The sequence below is a fragment of the Sceloporus occidentalis genome, unplaced genomic scaffold (assembly GCF_023333645.1).
Source record: "Sceloporus occidentalis isolate IW3139 unplaced genomic scaffold, rSceOcc1.0.p SCAF_188, whole genome shotgun sequence".
NCBI classification, from domain to species: Eukaryota; Metazoa; Chordata; class Lepidosauria; order Squamata; family Phrynosomatidae; genus Sceloporus; species Sceloporus occidentalis.
Window position 1 is genome coordinate 1508337 of NW_028317168.1, and position 16230 is coordinate 1524566.

The 16230-nt window shown below is 55.9% G+C and overlaps 7 non-coding genes and 1 pseudogene across 7 annotated transcripts; all 8 read right to left on the bottom strand.

Annotated features, from left to right (window-relative positions):
- Window positions 1–1221: 1221 nt before the first annotated feature.
- Window positions 1222–1412, bottom strand: LOC149278548 (U2 spliceosomal RNA). The gene has a single exon (XR_016278736.1). It is a non-coding gene; the product is annotated as a U2 spliceosomal RNA (small nuclear RNA).
- Window positions 1413–2486: 1074 nt separating this feature from the next.
- LOC149278549 (U2 spliceosomal RNA) lies at window positions 2487–2677 on the bottom strand. The gene has a single exon (XR_016278737.1). It is a non-coding gene; the product is annotated as a U2 spliceosomal RNA (small nuclear RNA).
- Window positions 2678–3751: 1074 nt separating this feature from the next.
- Window positions 3752–3942, bottom strand: LOC149278550 (U2 spliceosomal RNA). The gene has a single exon (XR_016278739.1). It is a non-coding gene; the product is annotated as a U2 spliceosomal RNA (small nuclear RNA).
- Window positions 3943–4960: 1018 nt separating this feature from the next.
- On the bottom strand, window positions 4961–5172 carry LOC149278551 (U2 spliceosomal RNA; annotated as a pseudogene).
- Window positions 5173–11413: 6241 nt separating this feature from the next.
- On the bottom strand, window positions 11414–11604 carry LOC149278552 (U2 spliceosomal RNA). The gene has a single exon (XR_016278740.1). It is a non-coding gene; the product is annotated as a U2 spliceosomal RNA (small nuclear RNA).
- Window positions 11605–12622: 1018 nt separating this feature from the next.
- On the bottom strand, window positions 12623–12813 carry LOC149278553 (U2 spliceosomal RNA). The gene has a single exon (XR_016278741.1). It is a non-coding gene; the product is annotated as a U2 spliceosomal RNA (small nuclear RNA).
- Window positions 12814–13883: 1070 nt separating this feature from the next.
- Window positions 13884–14074, bottom strand: LOC149278554 (U2 spliceosomal RNA). The gene has a single exon (XR_016278742.1). It is a non-coding gene; the product is annotated as a U2 spliceosomal RNA (small nuclear RNA).
- Window positions 14075–15092: 1018 nt separating this feature from the next.
- Window positions 15093–15283, bottom strand: LOC149278555 (U2 spliceosomal RNA). Its single transcript, XR_016278743.1, has one exon. It is a non-coding gene; the product is annotated as a U2 spliceosomal RNA (small nuclear RNA).
- Between the last annotated feature and the right edge of the window lie 947 nt (window positions 15284–16230).

Sequence of the window (16230 nt, forward strand, 5' to 3'; positions counted from 1 at the left end):
AAGATCCGCCGGTGCAAAAAATGTGCATTTACCGTGTGCAGCGGCGTGCAAGTCTGCACACGGTAACTCCGACTTGCGTCAGGGCAATTTAAGCACCTCGGGCTTCGTGCTTTCCCGAACCCTAAGGCCAGAGGATCAGCATAGTCCCCCCCCCTGTCCGAAGGGAACTACACTTGATCTTAGCCAAAAGGCCGAGAAGCGATAACCCGAAGAGGGCGGCGGGCCCGGCTCGGGCCCGCCACCCAGGCTCCGCACAGTCGCAGCGAGCTGCCACGCGGGCCCCGGGCCTCCCTTCCGCCCGCTGCACGCCCGCCACCCACCAACCCCCAGGGCACTCCCTCTGCGGATCCCCGCGCCGGACTGCAGCCCTGCGCCGGCAGCCACGGCTGGAAAGGACCGCCCGCACCACCCCTGCGTCCAAGCCGAGCACCACCGGCTCGCACACTCTCCCCTCTCTCCGTCTCCTGCCTGCCCGCCCGCCCGCCCTCTGTCTCGACGAGGCCCGCCGGGATCGTGGCGGCGCGGCCTGAAACATTTGCATGGCTCCGCCCCCAGGGGGGGGGGGGGCAGTTCGCACCTCCGCCTCCCGCTCAACGAGATCGGCTGCTAAGCACCTGACAGACGTAGCAGTCCTTACTCTAATCTCATCTCCTCTCATCTCATCTAATCCTCTTAACCGCTACTGCTGCTGCTGGGACAAACACTCGCTCACTCTCTCTCGTCCTCGCCCTCGTCAGCCACCATCAGAGGGAGACACAAACCAAGGCATGCAAAAGAACCACAGGAGCCAGGCAGCAGCTGCAGCCGCTGCAGCACAACCGTCAGCTGGCCACGCTAACCTTCAAGCAACCAAACACACTAGCGCTTTAATCCTTCAATGCACCCTCAACCGGCATGGGCCTTCATGACCAAGGCCACACACACACACACACACACACACACACACACACAGTTACATTACGTTCCGACGGACATTACCGCAGCACGCTTCAGTGACGTGACGTGTCGCGACCAAGAGGCACGCACGCACTCACTGGCCTGCAACAGCGACGAGCTGGGAGGAAAGAAAGGAAGGAAGGAAGCAACCGACCCACCGGCCGACCGACCCTGGACTGCTGCCGCTGCTCCCCGGGTCGCTCGGCCCTTCCTCGGATCGTTGCTCCGCTCGGATTTGCTTTGCTTTGCTGGGTTGGGTTGGGTTCTGCTTTTGGTCACTGATAAGAGAGGTGCACCGGTCCTGGAGGTACTGCAATACCAGGTCAATGCGTGGAGTGGACAGAGCAAGCTCTTCTTCCATCTCCCTGTTCTAAAAATCCATTTAATATATGGTCCCCAGATAGGGGACGTATCAGATATTAAACTGATAAGAACAGATACTACACTTGATCTTAGCCAAAAGGCCGAGAAGCGATAACCCGAAGAGGGCGGCGGGCCCGGCTCGGGCCCGCCACCCAGGCTCCGCACAGTCGCAGCGAGCTGCCACGCGGGCCCCGGGCCTCCCTTCCGCCCGCTGCACGCCCGCCACCCACCAACCCCCAGGGCACTCCCTCTGCGGATCCCCGCGCCGGACTGCAGCCCTGCGCCGGCAGCCACGGCTGGAAAGGACCGCCCGCACCACCCCTGCGTCCAAGCCGAGCACCACCGGCTCGCACACTCTCCCCTCTCTCCGTCTCCTGCCTGCCCGCCCGCCCGCCCTCTGTCTCGACGAGGCCCGCCGGGATCGTGGCGGCGCGGCCTGAAACATTTGCATGGCTCCGCCCCCAGGGGGGGGGGGGGCAGTTCGCACCTCCGCCTCCCGCTCAACGAGATCGGCTGCTAAGCACCTGACAGACGTAGCAGTCCTTACTCTAATCTCATCTCCTCTCATCTCATCTAATCCTCTTAACCGCTACTGCTGCTGCTGGGACAAACACTCGCTCACTCTCTCTCGTCCTCGCCCTCGTCAGCCACCATCAGAGGGAGACACAAACCAAGGCATGCAAAAGAACCACAGGAGCCAGGCAGCAGCTGCAGCCGCTGCAGCACAACCGTCAGCTGGCCACGCTAACCTTCAAGCAACCAAACACACTAGCGCTTTAATCCTTCAATGCACCCTCAACCGGCATGGGCCTTCATGACCAAGGCCACACACACACACACACACACACACACACACACACACACACACACACACACACACACACACACACACACACACACACACAGTTACATTACGTTCCGACGGACATTACCGCAGCACGCTTCAGTGACGTGACGTGTCGCGACCAAGAGGCACGCACGCACGCACGCACGCACTCACTGGCCTGCAACAGCGACGAGCTGGGAGGAAAGAAAGGAAGGAAGGAAGCAACCGACCCACCGGCCGACCGACCCTGGACTGCTGCCGCTGCTCCCCGGGTCGCTCGGCCCTTCCTCGGATCGTTGCTCCGCTCGGATTTGCTTTGCTTTGCTGGGTTGGGTTGGGTTCTGCTTTTGGTCACTGATAAGAGAGGTGCACCGGTCCTGGAGGTACTGCAATACCAGGTCAATGCGTGGAGTGGACAGAGCAAGCTCTTCTTCCATCTCCCTGTTCTAAAAATCCATTTAATATATGGTCCCCAGATAGGGGACGTATCAGATATTAAACTGATAAGAACAGATACTACACTTGATCTTAGCCAAAAGGCCGAGAAGCGATAACCCGAAGAGGGCGGCGGGCCCGGCTCGGGCCCGCCACCCAGGCTCCGCACAGTCGCAGCGAGCTGCCACGCGGGCCCCGGGCCTCCCTTCCGCCCGCTGCACGCCCGCCACCCACCAACCCCCAGGGCACTCCCTCTGCGGATCCCCGCGCCGGACTGCAGCCCTGCGCCGGCAGCCACGGCTGGAAAGGACCGCCCGCACCACCCCTGCGTCCAAGCCGAGCACCACCGGCTCGCACACTCTCCCCTCTCTCCGTCTCCTGCCTGCCCGCCCGCCCGCCCTCTGTCTCGACGAGGCCCGCCGGGATCGTGGCGGCGCGGCCTGAAACATTTGCATGGCTCCGCCCCCAGGGGGGGGGGGGGCAGTTCGCACCTCCGCCTCCCGCTCAACGAGATCGGCTGCTAAGCACCTGACAGACGTAGCAGTCCTTACTCTAATCTCATCTCCTCTCATCTCATCTAATCCTCTTAACCGCTACTGCTGCTGCTGGGACAAACACTCGCTCACTCTCTCTCGTCCTCGCCCTCGTCAGCCACCATCAGAGGGAGACACAAACCAAGGCATGCAAAAGAACCACAGGAGCCAGGCAGCAGCTGCAGCCGCTGCAGCACAACCGTCAGCTGGCCACGCTAACCTTCAAGCAACCAAACACACTAGCGCTTTAATCCTTCAATGCACCCTCAACCGGCATGGGCCTTCATGACCAAGGCCACACACACACACACACACACACACACACACACACACACACACACACACACACACACACACACACACACACACACACACAGTTACATTACGTTCCGACGGACATTACCGCAGCACGCTTCAGTGACGTGACGTGTCGCGACCAAGAGGCACGCACGCACGCACGCACGCACTCACTGGCCTGCAACAGCGACGAGCTGGGAGGAAAGAAAGGAAGGAAGGAAGCAACCGACCCACCGGCCGACCGACCCTGGACTGCTGCCGCTGCTCCCCGGGTCGCTCGGCCCTTCCTCGGATCGTTGCTCCGCTCGGATTTGCTTTGCTTTGCTGGGTTGGGTTGGGTTCTGCTTTTGGTCACTGATAAGAGAGGTGCACCGGTCCTGGAGGTACTGCAATACCAGGTCAATGCGTGGAGTGGACAGAGCAAGCTCTTCTTCCATCTCCCTGTTCTAAAAATCCATTTAATATATGGTCCCCAGATAGGGGACGTATCAGATATTAAACTGATAAGAACAGATACTACACTTGATCTTAGCCAAAAGGCCGAGAAGCGATAACCCGAAGAGGGCGGCGGGCCCGGCTCGGGCCCGCCACCCAGGCTCCGCACAGTCGCAGCGAGCTGCCACGCGGGCCCCGGGCCTCCCTTCCGCCCGCTGCACGCCCGCCACCCACCAACCCCCAGGGCACTCCCTCTGCGGATCCCCGCGCCGGACTGCAGCCCTGCGCCGGCAGCCACGGCTGGAAAGGACCGCCCGCACCACCCCTGCGTCCAAGCCGAGCACCACCGGCTCGCACACTCTCCCCTCTCTCCGTCTCCTGCCTGCCCGCCCGCCCGCCCTCTGTCTCGACGAGGCCCGCCGGGATCGTGGCGGCGCGGCCTGAAACATTTGCATGGCTCCGCCCCCAGGGGGGGGGGGGGCAGTTCGCACCTCCGCCTCCCGCTCAACGAGATCGGCTGCTAAGCACCTGACAGACGTAGCAGTCCTTACTCTAATCTCATCTCCTCTCATCTCATCTAATCCTCTTAACCGCTACTGCTGCTGCTGGGACAAACACTCGCTCACTCTCTCTCGTCCTCGCCCTCGTCAGCCACCATCAGAGGGAGACACAAACCAAGGCATGCAAAAGAACCACAGGAGCCAGGCAGCAGCTGCAGCCGCTGCAGCACAACCGTCAGCTGGCCACGCTAACCTTCAAGCAACCAAACACACTAGCGCTTTAATCCTTCAATGCACCCTCAACCGGCATGGGCCTTCATGACCAAGGCCACACACACACACACACACACACACACACACACACAGTTACATTACGTTCCGACGGACATTACCGCAGCACGCTTCAGTGACGTGACGTGTCGCGACCAAGAGGCACGCACGCACTCACTGGCCTGCAACAGCGACGAGCTGGGAGGAAAGAAAGGAAGGAAGGAAGCAACCGACCCACCGGCCGACCGACCCTGGACTGCTGCCGCTGCTCCCCGGGTCGCTCGGCCCTTCCTCGGATCGTTGCTCCGCTCGGATTTGCTTTGCTTTGCTGGGTTGGGTTGGGTTCTGCTTTTGGTCACTGATAAGAGAGGTGCACCGGTCCTGGAGGTACTGCAATACCAGGTCAATGCGTGGAGTGGACAGAGCAAGCTCTTCTTCCATCTCCCTGTTCTAAAAATCCATTTAATATATGGTCCCCAGATAGGGGACGTATCAGATATTAAACTGATAAGAACAGATTTTTTTTTTTTTTTTTTTTTTTTATACCACTCAGTCATATCGCACATCCTCAAGATGACACTCCGGACGGCATTACATATAACATCCTCATGGCATATTTTCTCTTTATAATCCCACACCACTTAGTGAAACCTAAAAAACCCTATATACATATATACAAAAAAGTTCCTCAAAGACTACCTCCCAACTTCCACAAACCATCCAACCCCCAACCACACGGTTGGTTTTTTTTTTTTTTTTTTTTTTTTTTTTTTTTTTTTTTTTTTAATACAATTTTTAATACATATATACAAAACGCTCCTCAAGACTACCCCCAACGTCCACAAACCATCCAAACCCCCAACCCCCCTCAAACCCTATCCCAGTCTTTCCATTTCTTTGTTTTCCACACACCCTCGGCATCTTCCTCCCCCCACCTTCTCACATCCCTCAAAAAATACACATACATCCGTCCTCGAATCATCCTCACACAACCATCCACCTCCACCATATCCTTTTTAAAGACTAACAAGTTCCTCACATCCCACAAAGATTCCTTAACACAACTTATCAGCATCCAGAACAACCTCCTCCTCCTCTTATCTAAATCACATAACCCAAAAAACACAGCCTCAAAACCCACCCCATCCAATCCCACTAATTCTTTAACCAACCGCCCCATCCTTTCCCAAATTTGTACAGCATACTCACAACTCCAGAACACATGTATCACATTCTCCACTCTACCACACCCCTCCCTGGGGCAACACTCAGAAACACACAACTTCCTAACCCTCTGAAACTCTCTAGTTGGCAAACACCCATGCACCGCCATCCAACCCACATCTCTCTGTCTATTAACCAATTCTCGCTCAGACAACATCTTCCAAACCTGCTTACTTTGACCTTCATTCAAACCACCCAAACCTACTACTTCCTCCCGATCCCTAATCATATTCAATACACACCTCTTCTCTTCCCACATAGACACAGTCACATTCTGCAACTCATATCTTCTAATACCAATCTCAACCCTTTCATAAAACCAAGGCACCTTAAAACACACAGGCTTCTTACGATCAAGTTCATACAAACCATACTTCCTCAACAAACCACCCGCAGCATACCTCAACATGCAACCCACCATTGAATCCTTCTTACTCACCTTCACACACACCCGTATATATTGCACCAACAAAAACCGCTCAACATCTGGCATGTCCATACCCCCATTCTCCGTCTTCAACATCACTTTCTGCCTTCTCAATCGCTCCATCCTAGAATTCCAAAAAAATAAAAATAAACTTCTCACCAATTTCCTAATTACTCTCACACTTACTGGAAAAACCACATTCAAGTACAACAACAAAGGAACAATCACCACCTTCACAATCAACACCCTTCCAGAAAAAGACAAAGTCCTAGACGACCAAAACCCTATCTTCTGTTTCACTTTCCCAACCACCTTCTCCCAGCTATCACATCCATTCAACTTATTATCAAATTTCACCCCCAACACCTCGATCGCTTCACTCTTAACAGGCCATCCACACAACCCCAACTCCCGCCACTCACCAAAAGCCTTACAAGCACATTTATCCCAATTCACCCGGAAACCACTCCCCATACAAAATCCCTCCACTAACAGCTTCACCCTCCTTAACCCAGCTTGCGTTCTACATACTACCGTCACATCGTCCATATAACCTAACACTTTCAAACTCCTACCCCCACTTCCCGGTACTTCTACACCTCTCACCACCTTATCACACCTAATCATCCTTAACAAAGGTTCAATCACGCATATAAACAAAATCGGCGACAACGGACACCCTTGTCTCACCCCAGACATTATACCAAAACTCTCAGTCAAACAACCATTCACCATTACTCTACTACTAATTCCTTCATATAACATTTTCAACCACTTCAACATCCCCCCCGGTATCCCCAACCTCTCTAAAACCCCAAACAAAAATCCATGCGCTACTCTATCATACGCCTTCTCAAAATCAATAGTTGCCACCGCCACTTCCAACTTCCTATCCATGCAATACCACAACACATCACGCAACACAACCAAACTATCCCCAATCTGTCTACCCGGCACAGCACACACTTGCTCTTCCCCAACCAAATTATGCACAATCAACCTTAACCGATTTGCCAACACTTTCGCTAACACCTTATAGTCCACATTCAACAATGTGATTGGCCTCCAATTCTTCAAATCTTTTTTATCTCCTTTCTTAAATAACAGCACAATCACACCCTCTTTCATAGAATCAATCAACTCATTCTTACGCAAAACCTCCACACAAGTTTCAGTAAAATCATCCCCTATCAGATCCCAAAACTTACAATAAAATTCCACAGGCAACCCATCACATCCTGGCGTCTTACCTTTAGCCATGCTTTTCAGTACCTTTTCTAGCTCCTCTTTCGTCACATCTTTCACCAAATCCTCTGCATCCACACTATCCACTACCGCTTCCACACCCTCCAAAATCTCCCTTTCCACCCTCCAATCTCTTGTTTTCTCAACATACAAATCCCTATAGAACTCTAATACAACATCCAAAACCCCTACTCCTTCCACAGCTACTCCATCCTTATTCAACACACTCTCCATCAGACTCTTACCACCAAATACTTTCTTGAAAAAAAACCTCGTACACTTCTCATCTTCCTCTAACACTTTCACCCTAGCTCGAAACATTATCTTCTTACCTTTCTTTTCCATATACTGACTCACCTGCTGCCTTGCCTCAATCAAATCATTCTTCACATCCAACCCAAGCACCCTCAATTTCCTCAAATACTCCAAACGTTTCTGCCACATCATCAATTCTTTCCTTTCATTCCTAGCTCTAACTTTCCCTATTCTCACAAAAAACATCCGCACTTGCACCTTAACAAACTCCCACCACCTACTGATTGACATAAAACACCGTTTCTTTCTCCGCAGCCCCAGGAAGAATCTTTCAAAACACTTCACCACCCATCCATCATCCATCAAAGACACATTCAACTTCCATTGACCACGACCCATTATAACTTCCTCTACAAACTCCACTGTACATAACACACAAACATGATCCGTAAAAGGCAAACGCACACCTATCATCTCCCTCCCACTCATATTTTTAGAAAAGAAAATAAAATCAATCCTGGAACACACACTCCCATCCTCACTAAAGAAAGAAAAAAACTTCTCTGACGATTTATGTAACATAACTGAATCTAACAATCCAAAATCTTCCACCATCTGCCCCAACTCCCTACTAGACCCATCCAAATTCGCACCTTTCCTCCCACCCACTCTATCCTCATTCTTAAGCACACAATTAAAGTCACCCACCAAAAACACACACTCTCTCCCTGGTAACCATAATTTCACGTGCTGCAATAGCGTTATCCTTTCTTTCCTATCTACAGGAGCATACACATTAATTAATTTGAACCCAACCCCCCCATATCTAAAGAAAACCACTAACGCCCTCCCATATTCTATTTCCACCACCCTAACCACCTGAAAATCAAAACTACGAAACAACACCGCCACCCCACAATTCCGCCTAACCCCAAACGAAAAAACAGAAGGACCCAAAGTCCAAGGCTGACTCTGCAATGGTCCTGCCAAATTACATTCTTGCAGACAAAAAATATCTGCTCTTTGCCCCTTAAGAGCCTCAAAGACCACTACACGCCGTGCAGCACCCTTAATGCTTCTTACATTGAGGGATGCAATACAAAGAGACCTCATAATTTAATACTCATCAGCACTCTTCATACTACACCCCTCATGTCCCCGATCGAAACTTTTTAGTCAAAGTCTCCTCCACAACCTCGGAATAACTCCTCATAGGATCTGCCACTCTTCGGCTGAAAACACCTCCTGGATCTTCAGAACATACAGAGAGCGGAGAACAGCTTCCTTCGCTTTCTGATAACACATCTAACCGGGGGGAATCCGGTGAGGACCCACTCTCACACTCCCGAACTCTTTTTTCAGCACTACAACCCTCTCCTGCATCTATCATCACGTCTTCTACAAACCTGACTCCCGCCTGCCCTGGTTCCTGCTCCAAACCACCAATATCTGGCAGATCTGCACCGATAAGCAGAGGATCCTTAATTACCTCCAACAGGAGATCTTCCTGTTGAGGCGTAATTTCCATCTCTGGATCCACAACGGCACTTTGTACCGGACTCACAGCCACATCTTCAATTACTCGCTCCGACGCCACAGAAACCGCAGGCCGATCTTCCGGCGGCGGTTTGACAGACGCTCCAGATGCAAGAGAAAATTGCTCCACCAACCGATCCACATGCGCAGACCGCTCAGCCTCTATCCTCCTCTCCTCCTCCTCCTGCCTTTCCGCAGCTTTCTTCCGCTGCTCTCTCAACACGGGACATGACCACGCCCCATGCCCCACATCTCCACAGAGATCACATTTCCTGGGGTTTGGACACTCAAAGGCCATATGTCCCTTCTGCCTGCAATTACGGCAAACCTTCTGATCTTCGACGCAGTGCTCACTAGTGTGCCCAAACTTAAAACACTTCCGACAAAAGGTAGGACAGTTGGGATAAAAAAGATATCCCTGATTCCCCCCAATAGAGAAGTTCTGCGGTGGATGCATCATCCCTCCATATCCCTTCTCGTCGGGTTTTAAGGTAACCCAAAACCTTCTCCTACCATTATACACGCCAAAAGGATTCCGCATATACTCCGGTTCTTCCACTTTGGACGCATATTGGCTCAAAAACGCACAGATCGCATCATCTGGCACAAAGGGATTGTATATATGCACCGTAATACATACTTTCCGCACCGCAACCGAGGGACGAAAAACAATGCCACGTAACAAAACATGATCAGCATGGGTAAGACTCCGCTCCATCAAATTCCGTGCTCCCCACACCGATTTGAAAGTAATGTCAAAGAAACCACGGAACCCAAAATCCTGAAGGCAAAAAATCTCCCCTCTTGGCATCTGCAACAGACCTTCCACGATTTTCACCTGAACTTCCTCCAGCGAAATCCTCCTCCGACGTTCTTCATCCTCAATACACATGCGCACCGTATTCGGAAAGTTCGGTATCGCCATCACGCCGATCGCTCCACGTTCCCAGTGCCAGCTCTGACGGGACCCCCTATAGCAGCACCCGGCTTAAGACCCCAATGAAGGGGCCGATGCCGGGAGGCCGAGGGCCGTACTCCGCTGACACTAGGACCTCTGGCTAAGATCTCCTGTACAAGTACACTTGATCTTAGCCAAAAGGCCGAGAAGCGATAACCCGAAGAGGGCGGCGGGCCCGGCTCGGGCCCGCCACCCAGGCTCCGCACAGTCGCAGCGAGCTGCCACGCGGGCCCCGGGCCTCCCTTCCGCCCGCTGCACGCCCGCCACCCACCAACCCCCAGGGCACTCCCTCTGCGGATCCCCGCGCCGGACTGCAGCCCTGCGCCGGCAGCCACGGCTGGAAAGGACCGCCCGCACCACCCCTGCGTCCAAGCCGAGCACCACCGGCTCGCACACTCTCCCCTCTCTCCGTCTCCTGCCTGCCCGCCCGCCCGCCCTCTGTCTCGACGAGGCCCGCCGGGATCGTGGCGGCGCGGCCTGAAACATTTGCATGGCTCCGCCCCCAGGGGGGGGGGGGGGCAGTTCGCACCTCCGCCTCCCGCTCAACGAGATCGGCTGCTAAGCACCTGACAGACGTAGCAGTCCTTACTCTAATCTCATCTCCTCTCATCTCATCTAATCCTCTTAACCGCTACTGCTGCTGCTGGGACAAACACTCGCTCACTCTCTCTCGTCCTCGCCCTCGTCAGCCACCATCAGAGGGAGACACAAACCAAGGCATGCAAAAGAACCACAGGAGCCAGGCAGCAGCTGCAGCCGCTGCAGCACAACCGTCAGCTGGCCACGCTAACCTTCAAGCAACCAAACACACTAGCGCTTTAATCCTTCAATGCACCCTCAACCGGCATGGGCCTTCATGACCAAGGCCACACACACACACACACACACACACACACACACACAGTTACATTACGTTCCGACGGACATTACCGCAGCACGCTTCAGTGACGTGACGTGTCGCGACCAAGAGGCACGCACGCACTCACTGGCCTGCAACAGCGACGAGCTGGGAGGAAAGAAAGGAAGGAAGGAAGCAACCGACCCACCGGCCGACCGACCCTGGACTGCTGCCGCTGCTCCCCGGGTCGCTCGGCCCTTCCTCGGATCGTTGCTCCGCTCGGATTTGCTTTGCTTTGCTGGGTTGGGTTGGGTTCTGCTTTTGGTCACTGATAAGAGAGGTGCACCGGTCCTGGAGGTACTGCAATACCAGGTCAATGCGTGGAGTGGACAGAGCAAGCTCTTCTTCCATCTCCCTGTTCTAAAAATCCATTTAATATATGGTCCCCAGATAGGGGACGTATCAGATATTAAACTGATAAGAACAGATACTACACTTGATCTTAGCCAAAAGGCCGAGAAGCGATAACCCGAAGAGGGCGGCGGGCCCGGCTCGGGCCCGCCACCCAGGCTCCGCACAGTCGCAGCGAGCTGCCACGCGGGCCCCGGGCCTCCCTTCCGCCCGCTGCACGCCCGCCACCCACCAACCCCCAGGGCACTCCCTCTGCGGATCCCCGCGCCGGACTGCAGCCCTGCGCCGGCAGCCACGGCTGGAAAGGACCGCCCGCACCACCCCTGCGTCCAAGCCGAGCACCACCGGCTCGCACACTCTCCCCTCTCTCCGTCTCCTGCCTGCCCGCCCGCCCGCCCTCTGTCTCGACGAGGCCCGCCGGGATCGTGGCGGCGCGGCCTGAAACATTTGCATGGCTCCGCCCCCAGGGGGGGGGGGGGCAGTTCGCACCTCCGCCTCCCGCTCAACGAGATCGGCTGCTAAGCACCTGACAGACGTAGCAGTCCTTACTCTAATCTCATCTCCTCTCATCTCATCTAATCCTCTTAACCGCTACTGCTGCTGCTGGGACAAACACTCGCTCACTCTCTCTCGTCCTCGCCCTCGTCAGCCACCATCAGAGGGAGACACAAACCAAGGCATGCAAAAGAACCACAGGAGCCAGGCAGCAGCTGCAGCCGCTGCAGCACAACCGTCAGCTGGCCACGCTAACCTTCAAGCAACCAAACACACTAGCGCTTTAATCCTTCAATGCACCCTCAACCGGCATGGGCCTTCATGACCAAGGCCACACACACACACACACACACACACACACACACACAGTTACATTACGTTCCGACGGACATTACCGCAGCACGCTTCAGTGACGTGACGTGTCGCGACCAAGAGGCACGCACGCACTCACTGGCCTGCAACAGCGACGAGCTGGGAGGAAAGAAAGGAAGGAAGGAAGCAACCGACCCACCGGCCGACCGACCCTGGACTGCTGCCGCTGCTCCCCGGGTCGCTCGGCCCTTCCTCGGATCGTTGCTCCGCTCGGATTTGCTTTGCTTTGCTGGGTTGGGTTGGGTTCTGCTTTTGGTCACTGATAAGAGAGGTGCACCGGTCCTGGAGGTACTGCAATACCAGGTCAATGCGTGGAGTGGACAGAGCAAGCTCTTCTTCCATCTCCCTGTTCTAAAAATCCATTTAATATATGGTCCCCAGATAGGGGACGTATCAGATATTAAACTGATAAGAACAGATACTACACTTGATCTTAGCCAAAAGGCCGAGAAGCGATAACCCGAAGAGGGCGGCGGGCCCGGCTCGGGCCCGCCACCCAGGCTCCGCACAGTCGCAGCGAGCTGCCACGCGGGCCCCGGGCCTCCCTTCCGCCCGCTGCACGCCCGCCACCCACCAACCCCCAGGGCACTCCCTCTGCGGATCCCCGCGCCGGACTGCAGCCCTGCGCCGGCAGCCACGGCTGGAAAGGACCGCCCGCACCACCCCTGCGTCCAAGCCGAGCACCACCGGCTCGCACACTCTCCCCTCTCTCCGTCTCCTGCCTGCCCGCCCGCCCGCCCTCTGTCTCGACGAGGCCCGCCGGGATCGTGGCGGCGCGGCCTGAAACATTTGCATGGCTCCGCCCCCAGGGGGGGGGGGGGCAGTTCGCACCTCCGCCTCCCGCTCAACGAGATCGGCTGCTAAGCACCTGACAGACGTAGCAGTCCTTACTCTAATCTCATCTCCTCTCATCTCATCTAATCCTCTTAACCGCTACTGCTGCTGCTGGGACAAACACTCGCTCACTCTCTCTCGTCCTCGCCCTCGTCAGCCACCATCAGAGGGAGACACAAACCAAGGCATGCAAAAGAACCACAGGAGCCAGGCAGCAGCTGCAGCCGCTGCAGCACAACCGTCAGCTGGCCACGCTAACCTTCAAGCAACCAAACACACTAGCGCTTTAATCCTTCAATGCACCCTCAACCGGCATGGGCCTTCATGACCAAGGCCACACACACACACACACACACACACACACACACACACACACACACACACACACACACACACACACACACACACACAGTTACATTACGTTCCGACGGACATTACCGCAGCACGCTTCAGTGACGTGACGTGTCGCGACCAAGAGGCACGCACGCACGCACGCACGCACTCACTGGCCTGCAACAGCGACGAGCTGGGAGGAAAGAAAGGAAGGAAGGAAGCAACCGACCCACCGGCCGACCGACCCTGGACTGCTGCCGCTGCTCCCCGGGTCGCTCGGCCCTTCCTCGGATCGTTGCTCCGCTCGGATTTGCTTTGCTTTGCTGGGTTGGGTTGGGTTCTGCTTTTGGTCACTGATAAGAGAGGTGCACCGGTCCTGGAGGTACTGCAATACCAGGTCAATGCGTGGAGTGGACAGAGCAAGCTCTTCTTCCATCTCCCTGTTCTAAAAATCCATTTAATATATGGTCCCCAGATAGGGGACGTATCAGATATTAAACTGATAAGAACAGATACTACACTTGATCTTAGCCAAAAGGCCGAGAAGCGATAACCCGAAGAGGGCGGCGGGCCCGGCTCGGGCCCGCCACCCAGGCTCCGCACAGTCGCAGCGAGCTGCCACGCGGGCCCCGGGCCTCCCTTCCGCCCGCTGCACGCCCGCCACCCACCAACCCCCAGGGCACTCCCTCTGCGGATCCCCGCGCCGGACTGCAGCCCTGCGCCGGCAGCCACGGCTGGAAAGGACCGCCCGCACCACCCCTGCGTCCAAGCCGAGCACCACCGGCTCGCACACTCTCCCCTCTCTCCGTCTCCTGCCTGCCCGCCCGCCCGCCCTCTGTCTCGACGAGGCCCGCCGGGATCGTGGCGGCGCGGCCTGAAACATTTGCATGGCTCCGCCCCCAGGGGGGGGGGGGGCAGTTCGCACCTCCGCCTCCCGCTCAACGAGATCGGCTGCTAAGCACCTGACAGACGTAGCAGTCCTTACTCTAATCTCATCTCCTCTCATCTCATCTAATCCTCTTAACCGCTACTGCTGCTGCTGGGACAAACACTCGCTCACTCTCTCTCGTCCTCGCCCTCGTCAGCCACCATCAGAGGGAGACACAAACCAAGGCATGCAAAAGAACCACAGGAGCCAGGCAGCAGCTGCAGCCGCTGCAGCACAACCGTCAGCTGGCCACGCTAACCTTCAAGCAACCAAACACACTAGCGCTTTAATCCTTCAATGCACCCTCAACCGGCATGGGCCTTCATGACCAAGGCCACACACACACACACACACACACACACACACACACAGTTACATTACGTTCCGACGGACATTACCGCAGCACGCTTCAGTGACGTGACGTGTCGCGACCAAGAGGCACGCACGCACTCACTGGCCTGCAACAGCGACGAGCTGGGAGGAAAGAAAGGAAGGAAGGAAGCAACCGACCCACCGGCCGACCGACCCTGGACTGCTGCCGCTGCTCCCCGGGTCGCTCGGCCCTTCCTCGGATCGTTGCTCCGCTCGGATTTGCTTTGCTTTGCTGGGTTGGGTTGGGTTCTGCTTTTGGTCACTGATAAGAGAGGTGCACCGGTCCTGGAGGTACTGCAATACCAGGTCAATGCGTGGAGTGGACAGAGCAAGCTCTTCTTCCATCTCCCTGTTCTAAAAATCCATTTAATATATGGTCCCCAGATAGGGGACGTATCAGATATTAAACTGATAAGAACAGATACTACACTTGATCTTAGCCAAAAGGCCGAGAAGCGATAACCCGAAGAGGGCGGCGGGCCCGGCTCGGGCCCGCCACCCAGGCTCCGCACAGTCGCAGCGAGCTGCCACGCGGGCCCCGGGCCTCCCTTCCGCCCGCTGCACGCCCGCCACCCACCAACCCCCAGGGCACTCCCTCTGCGGATCCCCGCGCCGGACTGCAGCCCTGCGCCGGCAGCCACGGCTGGAAAGGACCGCCCGCACCACCCCTGCGTCCAAGCCGAGCACCACCGGCTCGCACACTCTCCCCTCTCTCCGTCTCCTGCCTGCCCGCCCGCCCGCCCTCTGTCTCGACGAGGCCCGCCGGGATCGTGGCGGCGCGGCCTGAAACATTTGCATGGCTCCGCCCCCAGGGGGGGGGGGGGCAGTTCGCACCTCCGCCTCCCGCTCAACGAGATCGGCTGCTAAGCACCTGACAGACGTAGCAGTCCTTACTCTAATCTCATCTCCTCTCATCTCATCTAATCCTCTTAACCGCTACTGCTGCTGCTGGGACAAACACTCGCTCACTCTCTCTCGTCCTCGCCCTCGTCAGCCACCATCAGAGGGAGACACAAACCAAGGCATGCAAAAGAACCACAGGAGCCAGGCAGCAGCTGCAGCCGCTGCAGCACAACCGTCAGCTGGCCACGCTAACCTTCAAGCAACCAAACACACTAGCGCTTTAATCCTTCAATGCACCCTCAACCGGCATGGGCCTTCATGACCAAGGCCACACACACACACACACACACACACACACACACACACACACACACACACACACACACACACACACACACACACACACACACAGTTACATTACGTTCCGACGGACATTACCGCAGCACGCTTCAGTGACGTGACGTGTCGCGACCAAGAGGCACGCACGCACGCACGCACGCACTCACTGGCCTGCAACAGCGACGAGCTGGGAGGAAAGAAAGGAAGGAAGGAAGCAACCGACCC